Raw genomic sequence first — 21,504 nt, 5'->3', positions numbered from 1 at the left:
AGGTGATGGTAGACATGTTTTAGACCCTTTACTCATTTGGCTTCTTAATTACTTATTTAGTTAAGTGTGAGGTCTTTATCTAGACTACATTGGATTATAGTAGTAAAAAAAAATAGTAATGGCAATGTTCTGAAAGAGAATGTGTAGTAGGTATTGAGTCATTTTATGAAGAATTCAAAGATAACTAGTAGCTTTACTACAAATGTCCTTAAGAAGAAAATTGACATAACTGTTCAGCTACGTGTTATATAAATTCTATATAGCTCAGTTGCCATTCTTAATAGATCACTGGAAATTATCTGTGGGCTTTTCCTTTAGACTGGGTCATCTGCTGATATTTTACTTTTACTTACATATTTTTATTTTTCTGTACCTTACCAAGGTTCCATTCAAACTAAAGGTTCCCTTATTGTTGTTCCATGAGCCAAGTGTTCTCTTTGTGCATTCTATTTTCACCTATCCACTGTGACAGATAATTGGAAAGGGACTCCATTACCTATTATAGTGGAAATACAATGGAATGTGAATCTATTGTGATTGAGTAATGCATGTGTTGTCAGAGCACTAATATCTTAAGAAATTGTAGGGCAAGATCAATGACATGATGTTAATTATCACTTTCATTGAACTAATTTCCAATTTAATGCTTTAAGACTTGAGGTTAAGTCTAAAGAGAAAAGCTTATATATTTTCCTCAACCATTTTAACCCTCCCAAATTCCCTCTAACTGTATGTTTATTATTGCATGTACTTTTGTTAGTCCAGAGTGTTCTATATCCAACTGTAGTCTTTAGAATAAAAAATAAACTTATTTTGATGTTATATTACAGATGTGCTGTATACTGAAAATACACTTAGATTTGAGCATGCTTACCAATTTTGCTATTTAGGTGGATATATGATTATTCATGTCACAAAAGCAGCGTAATAAATTTCAACAGCTCTTATCTATATTATAATTCCCCTTTTCCCACAGATTCCATTTATATTTTCCGTGTATCTGACTTAATAAAAGTATAATTTTTGGCATGTTTATGAGGAACATAAATATTCTTATTTATTTGGACTCTAGTGCACATGGCCCCAGAATACTCTAGAGCTCACACACGAGGAAAATACCGACACTTTATCTTAGTGTAATTACTTTCTTTATGGATAAATTATATTTTATTTTCACAAGATCATTGAAAATTTCTCCTTTATCTACATAAGAAAAAATATGGGGCACCTGTGTGGCTCAGTGGGTTAAGTGTCTGCCTTTGGCTCAGGTCATGATCTCAGGGTCCTGGGATCGAGCCCCACATCAGGCTCTCTGCTCAGCAGGGAGCCTGCTTCCCCCTCTCTCTGCCTGCCTCTCTGCCTACTTGTGATCTCTCTCTCTGTCAAATAAATGAATAAAATCTTTTTTTTTAAAGAAAAAATACATATATTTTAATAATATAATAATTTCTTTTTTAGTAATAAAAGAAAAAATACATATATTTTAAATATAAATATTTAATCTGATGTTTAAGCTAACTTTTGAGATAATTATAATTATGTTTATCTTCCACAATTTTTTGACATATTTTTTTCTTAATGCCAAGATACAGGAGCTTGCTTGCTTTATTTATTTTTAATTTATTTGTCAGAGAGAGAAAGCACTGGCAGAGGGAGTGGCAGGCAGAGGGAGAAATGGGCTCCCTGCTGAGCAAGGATGCTGATGCAGGACTCGATCCCAGGACCCTGGGGTCATAACCTGAGCCAAAAGCCCCAACTAACTGAGCCATCCAGGCTTCCTATCTTCCACAATTAAAGACCTCCTAGTCTGTTTATTTTATAAATAGACAAGGGATTCAGAAAAATGAAAATTTAAAATATTTTATTTAGTTTAAATATATATTAGGCATATTTGAATAAGTAGTTTGAATAGAAAAAATATTTAAAGCATGAAGACATACAGAACACTTCTTATAGTGTCACACTGATTTTTGCAAAATTATAGAGATTGCTACTGCACTAATGGGCAAATTCATTTGTCCACAGTGACCAGATGAATTAGTCACATAGTTACATTCATATAGCAGATTCCCTGTGTACTAACCTAGTCTTCTTTAATATAGTACATCTTTTTTTTTAATTTTTAAAGATTTTATTTATTTATTTAGAAGAAAGAGTGAGAGAAAGAACGTGAACCAGGAGGAGGAGCAGAGAGAGAAGCAGACTCCCGCTGAGCAGCGAGCCTGACTCCATGATCATGAGCTGAGCTAGAGGCAGATGCTTCATTCCCCTGATATAGTCCTAGTTTTTTCAATATGTTTTGTGTAGTAGTATCTCTTTGTATACTATTTAGTAGTCATTTCAGTCACCTTGTATATTTTTTGCCAGTTAGCAGTCATCTTTTTTGAGAGGTAGAAGTATGTATGTGTGTGTGTGTGTGTGTGTGCATTCATATATTTATAGATAGTCATATTTTACATTCATTATTTGTTTATGTATAGATGCCAAAAAAATGACAAGATAATGCATGCCAAGGAAGTTTTAATATCTCATAGTTGACATAGTTTGACATAGTTTATTTTCTGCTATCTCAAGTATGATCATATAAATTAAGAGTCAAGGTACCTGGAGATATTTCTCTCTAGGAATCAGGTGGAGAATAACATAGTTGTCCTACTGACTGGGGAATTTTATTTGAACACTCCTATCTCAGAACTGACAGATTGTGCAGTGTTTTTAAAGAGGAGTTCAGATTATAGTAATAAAGATGTCAAGGTAAGAGAATCACAATCATGAATATTTTTTTAAAATGTTTCAAACACAATGTGGTTGAGTTGCAGAGTGCTGATTGTCCACGTTCTTTGTTGGGTTTTTTTTTTTTTTTTGCTTTATTGAGATAAAATTAATATATAAAATTTGTGTAAATTTAAGGTATACAACATGATGATTTGATATATGTTTAAATTATAAATTTATCACCATAATAAGGTTAATTAATAGTCTAGAGCATTTTAAAGCAGGGGTCTTAACCTGTAGTAGTCTGGTGAAGTCTGTGGACCCCTTCTACCAACTCCCCTCAACCCAACATGAGTTTCTAAATACAGCAAATAAAAGACCAGGATTAGAAAGGAAACTACGTATATTGCAATATGATTCTCAAAATATTAAACAAAGTTTTGATATAGTAATATGCATACTTCTTGATTGCTTTAACTAACAAGATTTAGTGGTGTTTCAAATAGCCACTTTGATTTTAAAGTAGAGAGGAGAAAATTTTTTTGAGATATTCATGACATCCATTTATTTATACATCATCTGAGTAGTGCTCAAAGACTGCTCAGTTCTTACATTTACTGTCTTAACTTAGTTGTCATACCCCCAAATTGCAGTAATTAAAATTATGAATAGATTAATAAGATTATGATTCTGTCAACAGTAAAAAGAGAAAAGTATGTAATAACTGAAATTTCCACATCCAGTCTACTTTACTTTAATTTCTTCCTTTCTTTTCGTGATTTCCTTTTTATTTTAAGGAATATGATGGAGACCATGTGTTGTAGCCTTAATTTTAGAATTACAAGCTTAGGTAAAATGCCTCTTTTTTAGAGAAATGGAAGTATTCACATAAATTAGACATAATGCCCAAACATTTTTTTATAATCAAGCATAAGGTGTGTGTGTGTGTATATATATATATATATATATATATATATATATATATATATATATAAATTGCAGGTGTTACTAGGTAATCTGGCATCTAATTTTGATAACAAATAATTTAAAATATTTTTCTCATTTTCCAAATATGCAACTTTTCACTTGTAATAAATAATATGCCACCAGCAAAAAGAAATGCACATTTTGAGCAAGCCATGGATTGCTCTTAAAAGTTCTGTACCTTTGAATATATATTAAGATATTGATTTGGGGCAGTTCATCTTTTCGGGTAAGCATTTTGGTAATGAAATGTCTTAACTCTGGTAGTAGGAGAGTGATTTATGTTTGTGTCAGTCATTATTTTTAAATATATCTGATGCCTTTGGGAAGTCAAGTTTACTACTATAATGTTTGTGTTTTTTACAATACCAGTAAAATGGGAAATAAACTTTAAAGTGTTAATATTTTAACATTTAATAACATTTAATATTTTAACCTTTAATATTTAAAGGTTGTCTCCTTTGCCCTCTTACCTAAAGTGACAATTCTTCTGAGATTTTTAGTGTTCAGCAAGCAGTATTTTTTGTTTAGTTGCAGATAGATGATAATAATAATGATTAGAGAAAGGTCTGTTTAAAACAAGTTCAGCTTTAGGAGCCAAGCATTTTGATCAAACTTGTCTAAACGTGAGTTTAGTAAGGACTGAAAATGCCCACAGGTACAAAAGGATAAAACCATCAAGATTTTAATTTTAGATGGTGAACTTGGGTCCTCCTAATCCTTCTGACATTCGGTCTTAAGATTTCTCAAAAAGTTAATATGATGATCTAGCAAAATCACATCCTAATGATGCATTTTTTTTTTTCAATTGAATTCCAGATGAAATAATTGGGAATGAGGTTAATCCACATTGAAAGGGAAATTCCTGTAGCACTCTATCATTAAATTCAAGGGTAGAAGAAATCTATGTTTATGCATTATTCAGAAAGCCAGTTGAATATGCAGTTCCTTGCAGGAACAAAAATATCTTTCCTAGTGTGATCAGAAAACAGCTATTATGAGTTGCTGCCTAGGCGTTTGATAATATGACAACCCTGCTCACACTGAGTCTGGATGTTGAGGTAAGGACCAGAGCTTAGGACTCCCACCACAAGTTTCTGCTTTGGTTTTATCAGGGCACCTTTTAAAGTAACCACTTGGAGTTAAGCCTGCAAAAAGTTAATGATCTCTACCTCAACCACCTATTAAGTAATAGATACTTGCTTCCCTGCCATCTGTCTCCTGATGACTTGTGACCTGGTGGGGAAGACTGCCTTTCCCCAAGCTCACTGTGTATCTCCACCCCACTCTGGTCTCCAGGGTTTGTCAGTAGTAAATCTCAGGATTTTAATTTCTTTGTGTGGGCATATTGAAAGTGACCCTTCAGTCAAAATGATCCTGGGGTTTTCAATTTCCTAAAGTGGGACCTGGGATGCTGAAGGAGCTACCTGCCGAACCCTTGTGGGTGGCTTTGGGCCTACTCATTAGCAGATATATAACCTGCATAATTTTAACTTTAAGCAGCTACATGCACCCAACATACCTAGTGTTGTTTCAAGCATATCTATTTTTACTTTGATTCTAGTTCTATCAGCTCTGTCTCTAATCTAATTATTTCAGTGATTAAATCACATAAATGAAATATAATTGAAGGAGTTATGAGAGATGGTAAAGAACGGTTGATCCTTGAACAGTGTAAGGGATAGGAGCACTAACCCCTCCACATGAGGCAATCTGCATATAACTTTTGATTGCCTACCATCTTAACTACTGACAGCTTACTGTTGATTGGAAGCCTTTCCAACAACATACACAGGGAATTAACACATATTTTTGTATGTTTTATGTATTATATACCGTATTCTTACAATAAAGTAAGATCGGGAAAAGAAAATATTATTAAGAAAATCATAAGAAACTGGGGCACCTGGGTGTCTGCCTCTTGATTTTTGTTCAAGTCATGATCTCAGGGTTATGAGATTGAGCCCCACGTAAGGCTCCTCAGTGAGCGCAGAGTCTGCTTAAGTTTCTCTCTCTCAGGGCATCTGGGTGGCTCAGTTAATTGAGCATCTGCCTTGGGCTCAGGTCATGATCCCAAGTTCCTGGGATCAAGCGCCACAGTGGCTCCCTGCTCCCTCCAGGGAGCTGGCTTCTCTCTTTGCCTGTTGCTCCCCCTGCTTGTGCTCTCTCTTTGTCAAATAATAAAGTCTTAAAACAAAAAAAAAAATTCTCTCTCCCTCTCCCTCTGCCCCTCTTCCCACACTTTCTCAAAGTCTTTTTTTTTTTTTTAAAGATTATTCATTTATTTTAAAGAGAGAGAGTGAGAGCAGGGGAAAGGGCAGAGGAAGAGAGAGAGAGAGAAAGAGAGAGAATGAATCTCAAGCTGACTTCATGCTGAGTGTGGAGCCTGATGTGGAGCTCAATCCCAGTATCCTGAGATCATGACCTGAGCCAAAAACACAAGTCCAACGTTCAACCAACCAAGCCATTTAGGCCCCCCATAAATAAATCTTAGAAAAAAAAAAGGAAAAGAAAGTCATAATAGAAAATACATTTATAGTACTGTACTTATAATCCAAGTACAATCCAAGTACTTGTAATCCATGTAAAAAAAAAAAAAATACATGGGGGCACCTGGGTGGCTCAGTGGGTTAAGCCTCTGCCTTCGCCTAGGTCATGATCCCAGGGTCCTGGGATTGAGCACCGCATCAGGCTCTCTGCTCAGCAGGGAGCCTGCTTCCCTTCCTCTCTCTCTACCTGCCTCTCTGCCTATTTGTGATCTCTGTCAAATAAATAAATAAATCTTAAAAAAAAATCCATGTATAAGTGGACTCACACCATTAAAACCCCTGTTGTTCAAGGGTCAACTCTAGTTTTAATATATAATAATGACTATTTCTGGTACTTAACTAAATATTCATTATTAACAATTCAAGAATTCCTTGGGCACCCAGGTGACTTAATCAGTTAAACATTTTTCTTCAGCTCAGGTCGTGATCCCAGGATTCTGGGATTGAGTCCCATGTTGGGCTCCCTCCTGGGAGCCTGCTTCTCCCTCTCCTACCGCTTTGTGCTCTTTCTCACTATCTCCCTCTGTCTCAAATAAATAAATTCTTTAAAAATTTTTTTTTCAAAAAATTCCTGAGGTAACATAGATAGCCCCTCCCAACTCAATCTAATCCCACCTAGTGGATGTTACACCATAATTTTTTAATAACATATAATGTATTATTAGCCCCAGGGGTACAAGTCTGTGAATCACCAGGTTTACACATTTCACAGCACTCACCATAGCACATAACCTCCCCAATGTCCATAACCCAACCACCCTCTCCCTACCCCTCCCCCTGACAACCCTTAGTTTGTTTTGTGAGAGTAAGAGTCTCTTATGGCTTGTCTCCCTCTTGATCCCATCTTGTTTCATTTTTCCCTTCCTTAACCCCCAAACCCCCTACTTTGCATCTCAAATTCCTCATATCAGGGAGATCATATGATAGTTGTCTTTCTCCAATTGACTTATCTCACTAAGCATAATACCCTCTAGTTCCATCCAGGTTGTTGCAAATGGCAAGGTTTTCATTTCTTTGATGTCTGCATAGTATTTCATTGTATATATGTATATACCACATCTTCTTTATCTAGTCGTCTGTTGGTGGACATCTAGGTTCTCTCCATAGATTCACTATTGTGGACATTGCTGCTATAAACATTTGGGTGCACGTGCCCCTTCGGATCACTACATGTGTATCCTTAGGATAAATACCCAGTAGTGTGATTGCTGGGTGGTAGGGTAGCTCTATTTTCAACTTTTTGAAGAGCCTCCATGCTGTTTTCCAGAGTGGCTATACCAGCTTGCATTCCCACTATCAGTGTAGGAGGGTTCCCCTTTCTCCACATCCTCGCCAGCATCTGTCATTTCCTGACTTGTTAATTTTAGCCATTCTGACTGTACACCATAATTAATTAGACATATGATCTTCCATGCTTCTATGCATCCTTGGGGACAAATAATTTTTAAACAGAAAATCAATGAGTCATCTTATATTTTTCTTTTTTCTTAAAGTACATCCATGCTCAGCATGGAGCCCAAGTGGGGCTTGAACTTACTCTGAGATCATGACCTGAGCTGAGTTCAAGAGTCAGATGCTCAATAAGCTGAGCCACCCAGGTGCCCTGACTCATTTTACACATTAATGAAGCATATACTTGTTGTTTTAACATTGACCAAATGACAGTGACAAATAAGACAGGCTTTTTTCTCTTTCACATGAAAGCCTGGACTTGTAGGTCCAAGGAGTGTGATGCCCGTGTTCCTTAGACCATCCAGGGACCCAGATTCCTTTTCTCTTGTTGCTCCACCATCCCCTGTGCTGTCTTCATCTGCCTGTCAGTTGAGGACTCACAACTGCAGTGGCGGGTTCCCTTTAAAGCCATGACCTGAAGATGCACCCATCATTTCTACTTGCATCCCGTTGGTCAGAACTCAGTCACATGGACACGTCTAACTGCAGTTGAAGCTGGGAAATGTGGTCTCTTACAGATAAGATAAAATTGGGGCACCTTCTATTACTAACAAAGGAAAAAGAAGAAAAATATTGGGGAAACAATTTGCAGTCTGACATTTTATTTATTTTGGGTTTATAAAATCTAATCATATATATATCCAAAAGTACTTACCAAGCCCCAATTATTACATGAAATACTTTTCTGGGGGCGCCTGGGTGGCTCAGTCGGTTAAACGGCTGCCCTCAGGTCGGGTCATGATCTCAGGATCCTGGGATCTCGCCCCATGTTGGGCTCTCTGCTCAGTGGGGAGTCTGCTTCTCACTCTCCCTCTGTATTCTCCCTCTGTCAAGTAGATAAATAAAACCTTGAAAGAAAGAAACAAAGAGAAAAAGAAAGAAAGAAATGAAGGTAGGAAAAGAAAAAAGACCTTCTTATCACTGGTAACACCATGGTGTAGGAAACTTGCCCTCATATACATCATCCCTCTCCTAAGGCAGAGTGCTGTCTCCAGGCCTTAAGATAGAGCCGTAGGCAGTTATGTCAAATCCCCTACTGAAACTAGAAATCATCTCTGAGCTCCACTGTAATGGGCTAGGACTAATCATCCCAGTTCCCTGGTGACTAAAACGCTTTCAAGGACTTATAACTTTCAGTGGGCGCTGTTTCTTATAAAGTTGCCTTGATACTATACATGGAAGATAATGGGAACTATTAAACATTTCTTGCCATAATCAGCCCCTCTTGTTTTCCCAGTCAGTGTTTTTGGGAAAGTGTTTTACTTCTGTAATCCCCTGTGTGCTGCTTTATCTCTCTCTCTCTCTCACTTTATCTCTCTCTCCTCTCTCCCTGGTCAGGCCTCAGCAGAACCCGCAATTCTTTTCTCCTCCAAATCATATCACTGCACTTCCTACCTTCCATGTTGTCGCCTCTCTTCTCCCTCTAGTTGTGTGCAGTTTGTTCTCTCATTTCTCAGATTGATTTCCTGGGTGTTCGGAATGAGTTGATAATTATATAGCTGTGTATTAGGGATGAGGCATCATGTCCTCCTACTACTCTGCCATCTCAACTCCTCCCTAAATATTTCTTAATAAATGAAAAAAAAATTGCTAGAATAATTTCTTTCCCATATATCCAACTACATTCCATAGGTTCTTAGGAAATACAGAAAAAGTTTGCTATCTCAGAGAAATTGCATTTGCATTCTTTTTATTTACCAGCTAGATGTAAGTAGCTTATTTAAAAAAAAAAAAAGAGACAGTATTATTAAGTCATATAATTAAATTTTAATAATGCTATTTTTAATAGTTGCTATTTCCTTTTATCTGAGTAAATTTTAATTTTGTAATTGCAAATAAGTCCAAACAAATCACGTTGGTCTTACATTTATAAATAAAACAGAATATATCCACATGGCAAGTGTGGACTGTTTTATTGGCAACATTCCCAATGACTCTTTATGGAATTGCTTCTTCAAATTAAAATTGGACAGATGGAAACCAATCCCATTTATCTTGGAAATATTATAACCTGGAACCAGAATTTTCTTTAGTAAAATAATTAGAGGAATTTTACAAATTAATTTTTTTTTAGATATTATTTATTTGAGACAGAGAGAGAGGTTGCACAAGCAGGGGGAGCAGCAGGCAGAGGGAGAGGGATAAGCAGGCTCCCCGCAGAGCAGGGACCCTAATGCGGGGCTCGATCCCAGGACTCTGGGATCATGACCTGAGCCGAAGGCAGATGCTTAACCGACTGAGCCTCTCTGGTATTCTGGAAATTGAATTTTTTAAAAGACTTTTATTTATTTGAGAGAGAGCACTTGTGGGGAGGGGACAGGCAGAGGGAGAGAGAGAGAATCCTGAAGGAGACTCCCCACTGAGCGCAGAGCCCAAGGAGAGGCTTGATCCCACAACCCCAAGATAATGACACAAGCTGAAACTAAGAATCATATGCTTAATGGACTGAGCCACCCAGGTGCCCCTGAAAATTCAGTTTTTAATAAAGGAAATCCTATAAGCCTTCCTTTCTTCAACTAATAGTAAAAACTGACTAATAGGCAAATAAGGGAAGCAGATAATAGAGTGGATTAGCCTCAGAGTTCAAATGTGTAACACTTAACTGCCAAGTTCCAGGGCTCAAATACATTTCTTAAGTATTTCTTAATTAAAATGGATCAAAATTTTAAGAAGCAGGCAAATGATATTTATAGTACTTCAGGAATTGCCATTCAGATGTGAAAAAATTATTGTGTCATTCTGCTACACTTAAGTGATGTTTAATGGCTGATTAAATTTCACTGTAGAACCTTAACTGGGAGTAAGTGTTCAAGGCTTGATTCCTATCGGAAAACTATCTTAATGAAGGAAACTGATTCTATGTATAAGGGAAGGTAGAAGAAATGTTTGTATATAGGAATCATTATAATATGCTCTCACTACTTTAGTGCCTTGTATACTTGTCGGTTTGTAAATCTAAGAAATCATAAATCCAATAATAGGAACTGATAAAATGTTAGTACCTAAAATATTTGAGACTTGCTAAGAGGGTAGATTCTAAAAGTTTTCATCACAGGAAAAAAAAAAAAAAAAACATGTACTTTCTGGAATTATATGAGGTGATAGATACTAACAAAACTTACTATGTGTATCATTTCCCAGTATCTGTAAACCAAGGTACTATGCTACATACCTGAAGTTTATATAACACTGTATGTCAATTAAAGCTCAATAAAACTGAAAAAAATTCAAAAGTTACTACCTAAAAACTGTCTATTTTCTCTTAGATGAGCAAGGTGTCTTAGGAAGCTGCCAACACATTTTGGGAAATTTGAAGGGCATATTAGGGTAATAAACTCTCTCAAAATAATTCTTGAAAATACAGTATTTGACATGATTCTAATTAAATTACTTTATTGCTTTTTATAATGAAAATAATATTTGATGTTCAAAATAGCCATATGGAAATGATTACAGGCTTATCTTCACCCATCATTCCCTCTGAAATACTTTTTCCTCTGCTCAGTGCTATCAAATTTAACAAGCTCATTTTTGGCTAAAGACACTTTAATTTGTGAATATTTTTTTTGTTCTCTTGAAGTACATCTTTGCCTTTTTTTTTTTTTTAAGATTTATTTATTTATTTATTTATTATTTATTTTTTTTTTTTAAAGATTTTATTTATTTATTTGACAGAGAGAAATCACAAGTAGAGGGAGAGGCAGGCAGAGAGAGAGAGGGAAGCAGGCTCTCTGCTGAGCAGAGAGCCCGATGCGGGACTCGATCCCAGGACCCTGAGACCATGACCTGAGCCGAAGGCAGCGGCTAAACCCACTGAGCCACCCAGGCGCCCGAAGATTTATTTATTTTTAAAGAGAGAATGGAAGAGAGGAAGGGGGGAGGAACAGAGGGAGAGAGAATCTTAAGCAGGCTCTGCTCTCATCCCAGAGCCCCACGTGGGGCTGGATCTCAGGGCCCTGAGATTAGGACCCAAGCCAAAAGCAAGAGTCAGATGCCCAACTGACTGTGCCACTTAGGTGCTTTTTTTTTTTTTTTTTTAAGATTTTATTTATCTGTTTGAGAGAGACAGCATGGGAGCATGAGTGGGGCAGAGCGGCAGAGCGAGAGCAAGAAGCAGATTCCCTGTTGAGCAAGGATCCCCGCGTGGGGCTCAATCCCAGGACCCTAAGTTCCTGACCTGAGCTAAAGGCAGACGCTTAACTGACTGAGCTACCCAGGTGTCCTAAGCATGTCTTTCGATACCAAAGCAGATTTGATCATTTCCCTCTCAACTTTTCTCTGTCTTTATGCTGATTTCTCCCATCTGGCCTTTTTAACAATATCTCATAATAATTTTCTTCCTTTTCCTATCATTATTTCAAGAGCATGACCAACTTGCTTGCATTCTAAATATCCCTATTTGTCCTTGCCTTCTCCCCTATTTCTTTATTAAGGGACAAATCTGACCAGGACTCTCAATATAATTTGACTCTTCAGTAAATGAAGAGGGAAACCAGCTATTTTCTCCCTTGAGTGTAATCGAAATACAGTTTACCCAGCACATTAAGTTAGTGTCCAAAGAGTCATGCTCTCCCTGCCATTTTGTCTTTCCTATCATCTCTTAAATCCCATATGGTAGAAATTAACGTGCTTCACTCTGTGGCTTGAACCATGGTAGGGCTTTAGGAGGGACTATTAATTATACTCCCATCAGAGTTTATAAACAATTGAGAAGTAGCTGTAGAAATAAGGCAGATGGGAGATTAAAATACCAGCTAATTATTAGTAAAGACAAAGTGGAATGAGGTTTGGAATTTTGGACACAATGGGCTGATTGCTACCTTCCCAAAATTGAATGTATGCACACCAAGTTGGCCAATAGTAGACTTCCTACAGAGAAAAAGAACTTAAACGTGAAGGAAAAGGAGAAAGAATGGATTCCTAGATTCAAATTTTGGGGACAGAAAGGGAGGAGTCTGCTGATCTCATATCTCTTCACCCAGATTCACTGATTCAATATGTTGCTTTTCCTAGGACAGCAAGTCATGCTGGAGAAGACAGGTTGAAGATGGTAGTTTTTTTTTCCTCCCACACTTTATCTTGTGAATGAATAGGTCCCTCTATGTAAACATAATAAGCAGGAGGTAAGAATTCCCACCACTCTCTTCCTATAAGCTTCCATTTGTTTTCATCTTCTCTCCACTGGCCCAGTAAAACCATCGAGCCTCATTAAACGAAAATGCCAGGAGCTCTGCTCTCTCTCCATCCCCACTCTTCACAGGCGCGACTTCCTTGCATTAGCCAGAATTGATCATTTTCATACGTTTATTGTTGAACAACAATCAAGTGAGCACTTTTGCTGTCAGATACTATGTTTTGTCTCAGATGCCAAAATGAACAAAACATCGACTGTTGTCAAGAGGTTCAGTGAACCTCTATCCAACATGTTTTATTTATGAATCATTCTATTTAAGACAGTTGGTATTGTCCTACCAGGATATCATTTTCCTTAAATATTTAGACTTCATTTCACCATGTCACTTCTAGATAATTACAAATCATTCTCTGAAGGCAAAAGTTCCCCTATATTTGTATTTCTTCTTGCTACATAACTCTTGGTCCACGCATTCTTTGTGCCTCTCTGGGGATTAGTTCAGTGACTTTTCTTTGTGGGAGTTCGCTGTAGGGAGTGGTTTTAATGTTTAGCTGTATATCAGAGTCATGGCTCTTCTATTTCCCAGGTGTTTTGTAACTCAAGGGCATTATTCTTTGACTAACTTGTCTCTTCTGTGTCTGATTTGTCCGGCTGGGGCTGGTCTCATTTTGCCCAAGGTCTGTCAGCTTGCTGTATTTGCTTTGTATATCACATATAAACTCTGTTGTGTGATTCTGTTTGTAACTACAAACAGGCCCTAAAAAGCCTGTCATTGGTTCTCCCAAGACCTCCCATTGGCTTCAGGTAGACCCTTTGTTCTGCTTCTCCTCACTTCATTTTCTCTGGTCAGTTCATTTCATTAAGGCTTCCATCCTGCTCACTTTAGTAGGACCCTCCTTGACTAGAGCACCAGCTTTGTCTTCTGTGTCTTTAATCCGGTGTTCAGATTTGTGCTCTGAACTTAATCAACCCATCAGCAGAATTTACCATTTGACTAGCTGAAGTTCTTTTTGCTCTTGGTTTAGCTTTCTTAATTTATTATCTCATTGGGTATCTGTTTTCCATCTCCACTGCTGCCTTCTCGTCCTCTTATCTCTGACCCAAAGGACCAGCACACCCTCTTGTACAGGTTATAGGTTATGCCTTGTGAACTTCCAGATTATGATACAATAGCACATTGTTACCAGTTATGCCATATGACAGGCCTGATATCCTAGGCTTTGAAGTGTGGAGTCAGACAGTGTTCATTCTTCCATTTGGTCTCTGTGTACCTTGGAAAAATTTCCTCACTGTTAACCTCAGATTCCTCGTCTGTAATGTGGAGATAATAGTACCTGTTACCCAGGTTATTTTTGATAATTCAATGTACAAATAGATGTGGAATCCTTAAGAAAGTACAGAAAGTGCATGGTTCTCAGTGAGTATCCTGTAAGTGTTAGATCTTACCTTTATTACCCTTTAAAGTTCTAGGTGGGTATTCTGTGATAGTGCTGTACTAATGTGCCCATCTTCCATTTTTGAGTGAGGTTTTTCAGAATTACACAAAAGAATATTCTGCGAAGAGAAAGTAAAAAAATATGATCCCTGGGGCGCCTAGGTGGCTCAGTGGGTTAAGCCGCTGCCTTCGGCTCAGGTCATGATCACAGGGTCCTGGGATCGAGTCCTGCATCGGGCTCTCTGCTCAGCGGGGAGCCTGCTTCCCTCTCTCTCTCTGCCTGCCTCTCTGTCTACTTGTGATTTCTCTCTGTCAAATAAATAAAATCTTAAAAAAAAATATGATCCCTAAATTGTGGATAGAGTCTGAAATTGGATGTAATTGCTAAAAGCTCAGATAAATCATTTGTGTTTCAGGAAGTTCCTTTATCTTTCATTTCTGGTATCTTTTCTCAAAAGAAAACATGTAAGAAGAGCATCAGGTGTGTGGCCAATTTTCATTTTGTGGCTTACTGTTCTTCAGCCATAGCAGAGGAAAATGCAGTTATTTTAAGTTAATCAAAATGTCTGGTCTTTGAAATGACCTTACAAAAGTGAAGTAAAAACATGTAAATGAAATATCCCTTCAAAAAGATGCAATTTTATAAAAATAATAAGAGCATGTGGATAGCATTTGTTAATTATATGTTCAAAGAAAATAGCTCCTGGTAATTTATCTATCATCCTCTATTTTCCTTGAATACCTTGTAATCTAGCCTATTTCAATTTTGTCTTCAGTAATTACCTTCATTTCTTATATGCTTGTTTTGTCCTTTTGTGAAACAAATATACATGCTTATTATTACAGCCCAGGAAACTACAGAAAATAAGGGAAGTAACATGGCTAATAACTTCCATTATACTTTGATATTCATTTCTCCATGACAGAGATATTGTTGTTGAGTTTGCCATGAAATGTATTTAATGTAAGATTAAAATGGTTATAGGGATGCCTGGGTGGCTCAGTCATTAAGTGTCTGCCTTCAGCTCAGGTCATGATCCCAGGGTCCTGGGATGGAGCCCCACATTGGTTGGAATCCCTGCTTGCTGGGGAGTCTGCTTCTCTCTCTCCCACTCCCCCTGCTTGAGTTCTCTCTCTCACTATGTCTCTCTGTCAAATAAATAAAATCTTTTTTTTAAAGGTTAAAATTGTTATTGGTTCTGTGAATAAATGTGTTAAAATTCAATAGTTTTAAATTATTTATCACATTTAATCAAGTATTTTGTTTTTAAAAATTTCTGATTCTACCATATTGATTAAAACTCAATCATTGTCCTGAGAAAATTCACCCAAGTAACTGGCACCCTTGGCCAACATAACTCGTGCTTCTTGACCTTTTGGCACTATGATACAGACATTAGATTGAATAGTAATTACGTAGGGACACTATCTGGATGAAAGACATGCTGCTTTTGCTCAATATAATGACTGCTAGCACATTCAAACAATGATCACCATGATTGTATTATGACACTCTGTGTGTGTGTATGTGTGTGTGTATCATTGTGCAATTCTCTAAAACCTGTTTGATTAAATATTTTGTATAAATGTTAAGAGTATGACTATAGGACAGAAGCAACAAACTTGTGATTCTACTCGTTCAGGATTGCTTCATGTATCTCTCACTTTATACATATCAGTGCATTTCTTGATCTTAATCTGTTGTCATCCTCTCACCCTCTTGCAAGCTACTCCTTGCCCTGTACTACTGGGGAAATTTTGTTGACTTCTCTCCTAACCCCTTTTGCTCACTTTACCGTTAAAAGAGCACCTTACTTCGTAAGCACATAAAAACATTCAATTATTCTTATCCGAAATCCTCACCATACCCAGCGTGGTCTTGCCTATTTAGCTCCCTTCATGTCTTTTTAAAAAATATTTTATTTCATTATTTGACAGAGAGATTGAGAGAGAGAGAGAGAGAGAGAGAGAGAGGAAGTGAGCACAGATGGGGGAGCTCCAGACAGAGGGAAAAGCAGGCTCTCCGCAGAGCAGAGAGCCCGACATGAGGCTCTAATCCAGGATGCTGGGATCATTCATGGACTGGGCCAGAGACAGACACTTAACCCACTGAGCTACAGAGGTGCCCCACCCACTTCATCTCTTGAGTTCTTCCCACTCCTTCTGTCCCGTCCATAAAAGTTCTTCCTTACATGGTCCAAGCTGGTTTCCACCATGGAAAATTCCCACATGCTGCTCTGATAGACTGAAGGTGATTTGTCCCTCTATATCCAGCTAACTCTTACTCCCCTTTCAGGTTTGGTGTATTGGTCTCCTCTTGGGCAAATCATTAGCAGTCAGGATCCCAGCACCGATACTCTCCTTCCCCCCTTTACTTATTCATGATAGCAGTTATCACTGTAATAATTTTAAAACTAGTTCTATAATTGGCAGTTTATTGTCAATCCTATTCTATTGATCATAAGCTCAATGAGGACAAAGACCTCAGTTAGTATTTGCTGAATGAATAAAGGAATTAAAATGTAAATATAAACCATAAGAAAAATGTTCTTTTTAAAGACTTTATTCATTTATTTAAGGAAGAGGGTGAAATAGACTCTTTGCTGAGTGCAGAGCCCAACCTGGGGCTTATCTCATAACCCTGAGATCATGACCTGAGCAGAAATCTAGACTGAGATCCTCAACTGGCTCAACCACTCAGGCACCCCCCAAAAATGTTCTTCTTCTTCTTTTTTTTTTAAAGATTCATTTATGTAATTTAGAGAGAGAGAGCATGCACATGAATGGGGGAGGGGCAGAGGGAAGAGAGCAAGAATCCCAAGCAGACTCCACACTATGCATGAATCTGACTTGGGGTTTGATCCCATGACCCTGAGATCACAACCTGAGATGAAACCTAAAAGTCTGATGCTAGACCAACTGCACCACCCAGGCATCCCAAAAATGTTCTTTTTAAAGTATGTTTAGATATTGGCCTTGGAGACAATTTTATCTCCCCGATATCCATGAATTTAGCCATAGCTAGAAAGTTTAACTGACTTGGAATCTGTAAGTCTTAGTGGTTCATGAATATTTTCTCAGTATGGGGGACAATTGACAATGAGAGGCTTTTTGAGAAGACTAGCCTGTGCTAACCATTATATATTGAAACACCGAAAAAAACAATAGAAGTGAGTAGTTACATACCTGTTCAAACATAATTGAAGTTAAATAGATACTTATTCTGAATACTGATTTCGTGAAGTGCTTTTCTAATGTTTAAAAAGTATAGAACATTTCTTCAGTATTAAAAGGATTATTATAGGGACGCCTGGGTGGTTCAGTTGGTTAAGCAGCTGCCTTCGGCTCGGGTCGTGATCCCAGCGTCCTGGGATCGAGTCCCACATCGGGCTCCTTGCTCGGCAGGGAGCCTGCTTCTCCCTCTGCCTCTGCCTGCCATTCTGTCTGCCTGTGCTCGCTCTCTCCCCCTCTCTCTCTCTGATAAATAAATAAAATCTTAAAAAAAAAAAAAGGATTATTACAGTAGTACTAAGGACTGTTGACTTGCAGCTTTGAATTTTTTTTTTTTGCTTTGAATTTTTTAATTACTTATTTTAGAAGCCTGAATTTATTCTTTTAAATTTGCCAGCTATATTTATCATGAAACTGATTTTATCCAACAACCAGATAATACACTGACTTAACTGTTAACAACTCAATCCACATAGAATGACTGTAGATTCTGTCCAAATTGAGAACATGGCAAAAGGCTTATTTCTTAATTGAGAATATGATTTTTCTAATAAAATACTGAGACTCTAACAGATTAGCTTTAAAACATAATATAGAATCATGATTATTTTAATCATGAATTTTTCAGTGGTGATTCTGTTCCTCTCCCTTAGGGACTTACATTCAATGTATTTGAGTTCTAGACAAGGGGGATATATGTAGCATGGAAATTTGCTCACATCGTTATTACTTGCCTTACCATCTGTCCCCAGCTGATAATTACATCTCTATTTTTACCGACAGAGATTCTTGTAATCAGAATTATTACAACTATAGAAACGGATCTGCACAGGAGTTTCAGTGCTTCAGAAGCTAAAATTAGTTTCTCATTTCTTAGTTTCATTTTGAAACCGCCATTCCCATAAAGGCTCCAATGATTAAATGGAAATTCTTGAGGATATCAACTGTATATAGTATTGGCATCTCTGGATGTAGATTTTCATTGTAAATTCTACAATGAAAGTGAGAGGGAGGAAGAAATGAGGGAATGGTTGGGGTTTGTTTTGTTTGTTTGTTTGTTTGTTTTGGTGGAGGTTTTCCTCAATTTCAGAACGTTTTTATTTGGAGAGGGAGAAGGAAAGTTAGCTCCAGAGACACAGAATATTCAGAGAAGAAAATTATAAAACAAAGTACCCTGTGGAATTTGGTGTATCTGGTGAAAATCTAATTGTATTTTGCTGGTTTCAAACTCTAAGTTAGATTTTCAGGGCAGGGATGTCCAAAATCTAAGTAAGGGACAGTAAATAAATGCTTACAATTGCTTTTCTTCTGGCATTGAAACTTTTTTTCCTTAAGTTTCTCTAATTATTAAGATATTTTAACTTAATAGATATTTCTAAGTTCATCTATCACATAGGAATCAAAGCAAGACAGACCTGCCCTAGATTCGGCAGCACATTTACTAAAATTGGAACGACACAGAGATTAGATAGCCCCTGAGCAAGGATGACACAAAAAGCAAAACAGACCTAAACCAAAAACACTGACCAAAATCACAAAAAGGTAACCCTAAAATCTGAAAACAAAATAGAAGGTAGGAACTATGGGAAGTAGCATAGTTTATCACATAAATAAAAGAATTGATCTATATCAGAGCTTCTCTACTTCTACACTATTTGGAACAATTCATTTTTTTGTTGGGTGACAGTCTTGTGCTTTGTGGGATGTTTAGCAGCATCTCTGGCCTCTAACCACTAGATACCAGTACCACACACCCTTTCTGAGTTGTCTCCCCTCTTTGCCAAGTAACCACTTGGGGAAGAAGGTAAAAACATTCCCTCTCACTCTTTGAGAATCCTTGGTTTAGCTAAAAGCTTGTCAACTTGTGCATACGCAGGTGGATTTGGTAGATTTAGAGGACAATGCCTGGTGCTTCATAGTGTCGCAGAAAAGTGAATGGTCAAACATTGCTTGTTTTGCCATACTGATAAGTGAGGGGGAAAATGTCTCTGTGTTGATTTATTTTGTATATTCAAGCTTATTTTGACAGGACAGTTTTTACTTATTCTGTTGTCAAGGGGACCACCTTAACAGCATTTGTTACTTCTTTAAAGCCATGCTTCTCAAACTTGGTCATTGTTCAGACAATTTAAGGAAAGGACCAAAGTTATTTTGGTCTCTCTCTGTGGTCTTCAATGATTTTCACTAGGCAATTACTTCAGTAGGTTCAAACAAATGTATAAAAAATGATATCTGTAGCTTACATCTTCAAAGCAGCTATAAAAATGAAGTCATCAGTATATGAATTACATAATAACAAAACAGTCAAACCAAAACATTTAAATTAACAGTGCTAATTTAATGTGGATGTTGATATACCGTGAATATTTGATTACCGCAGACAATATGACTATGGGACTGCTTATTAAGGAGGATAGTTATGTGTTTGCCTTTGCCTTTTGTACGCAGTGCCACAAGATGTGGCAATCTGCCCTCCATTGCTAAGCTATTCTGTCACCTTAGGTCTCCTGAAAGATCCAGGGAAGCATGTGGTCTTCTTTTCTAGTAGAAAATTAACATTAATGTACACACCCTTTGTTCCCAGAATCCCCTTCCTCCAATTATAGAAGCATTTCTGGAAGATTTGTCCCCCAGGCCCAGGGATATGTGACCCCTCCTGGCCGTCTGCTCTTTAGAGGGGAATGCATTCTCACCTGTGCAATTGTATTCTCATCTTTCTTGAGAAATGACAGTATTGGTGACCAAGAATTTTCCTTTCCTGTCAAATAATCAAAATTATCAATTGTATTTTTCAATTATGACCATATTTTGACTGTTACTATAGAGCATCTACTAATATGGTCATGACTGTGTTTGAAAATGGCCTTGGATATTTCTGCCTAATGAATAAATGATACCAGAATAATAATATTTAGTAATTAAGCAGTAATAAAATGAAGCTTCAAGAAGAACATAAGTTACAAACATCAACATGACTCCATTTTTTCTTTTCTTTGATCATCATACATTCCTGGTTTTAAGTATTAGTACCCATTGACATTTAGCTTCTTACTGTGTTAACTTGATGATAATGAAAAATATCAGGAACAACTAGGAGGAGAGGAGATAATATCCTTAAATATGGGCAGAGCCAATGTCCACACTTATATTTTTGTGGATTTAGAGTTTTTGCTAAGTAGTTGAAAACCAATTTAGGATAGTTTGTGTGCATGAGAATCATAAATTTTTATGAATGGTGTGTGATGGCCTGAAGTATTTTAGCAATTCTGTTTTATGCATATATGTACATATTAATTGTCTTCTGTCATTTCTTGTTCCAAATGTATTTGTTTGGCTTCATTGGAAGAGACACTTATAAGTAACATCAGGAAATATAAAGACAATTGTTCAAAATTATGAAAAAATAAGAACAATTACAATAAAACCTTAGCACAGAATATTAAATTCAACTCTTCCTGGATGACAAGATAGCAAGGGAAATACTATGTTTTACATATTTTTGTAGTTTGGTAAAGGAAAATGCACATTGCTTCATAACACCATATCCTTTTGAGAAATGTTAGGTAATTTTTTATTTTTAATATTTTGAGACACATTGTACTACATAATAATGGTCTATGACCTAAAATTATGGGTTTTAAAAAAAATAAAAGATGGAGAAATATTATTTCCATGGCCTTTAGCCATTTTATATTTATTTTAATAAAAATCTAAGTCCTAATCTTACAACTTAAGTCAGTGAAGACATTTTGACTGGATGCAGAGTTCATATATCATTAATCAGTCTGATAATCATTTTGTTTTATTTTTAAGATTTTATTTATTTGACAGAGAGAGAGAGAGCACAAGCAGGGGCAGCTGCAGGCAGAGGGAGAAGCAGGCTCCCTGCTGAGCACGGAGCCCAATGTGGGACTCCATCCCAGGACTCCGGGATCACTACCTGAGCCAAAAGCAGAAGGCTTTGGGCCATCCAGGTGCCTCTCTGATAATCATTTTAGAATAGG

At 37.1% G+C, this 21,504-nt stretch overlaps 1 non-coding gene across 1 annotated transcript; it reads left to right on the top strand.

Moving 5' to 3' along the window:
- The first annotated feature begins 18,917 nt into the window (after positions 1-18,917).
- On the top strand, positions 18,918-19,021 carry LOC131822382 (U6 spliceosomal RNA). Its single transcript, XR_009350245.1, has one exon. It is a non-coding gene; the product is annotated as a U6 spliceosomal RNA (small nuclear RNA).
- Positions 19,022-21,504: the final 2,483 nt, after the last annotated feature.

The sequence above is a fragment of the Mustela lutreola genome, chromosome X (assembly GCF_030435805.1).
Source record: "Mustela lutreola isolate mMusLut2 chromosome X, mMusLut2.pri, whole genome shotgun sequence".
NCBI classification, from domain to species: domain Eukaryota; kingdom Metazoa; phylum Chordata; class Mammalia; order Carnivora; family Mustelidae; genus Mustela; species Mustela lutreola.
Note: the sequence above shows the minus strand (reverse complement) of the source record. Positions and strands in the feature narration are given on the sequence as shown.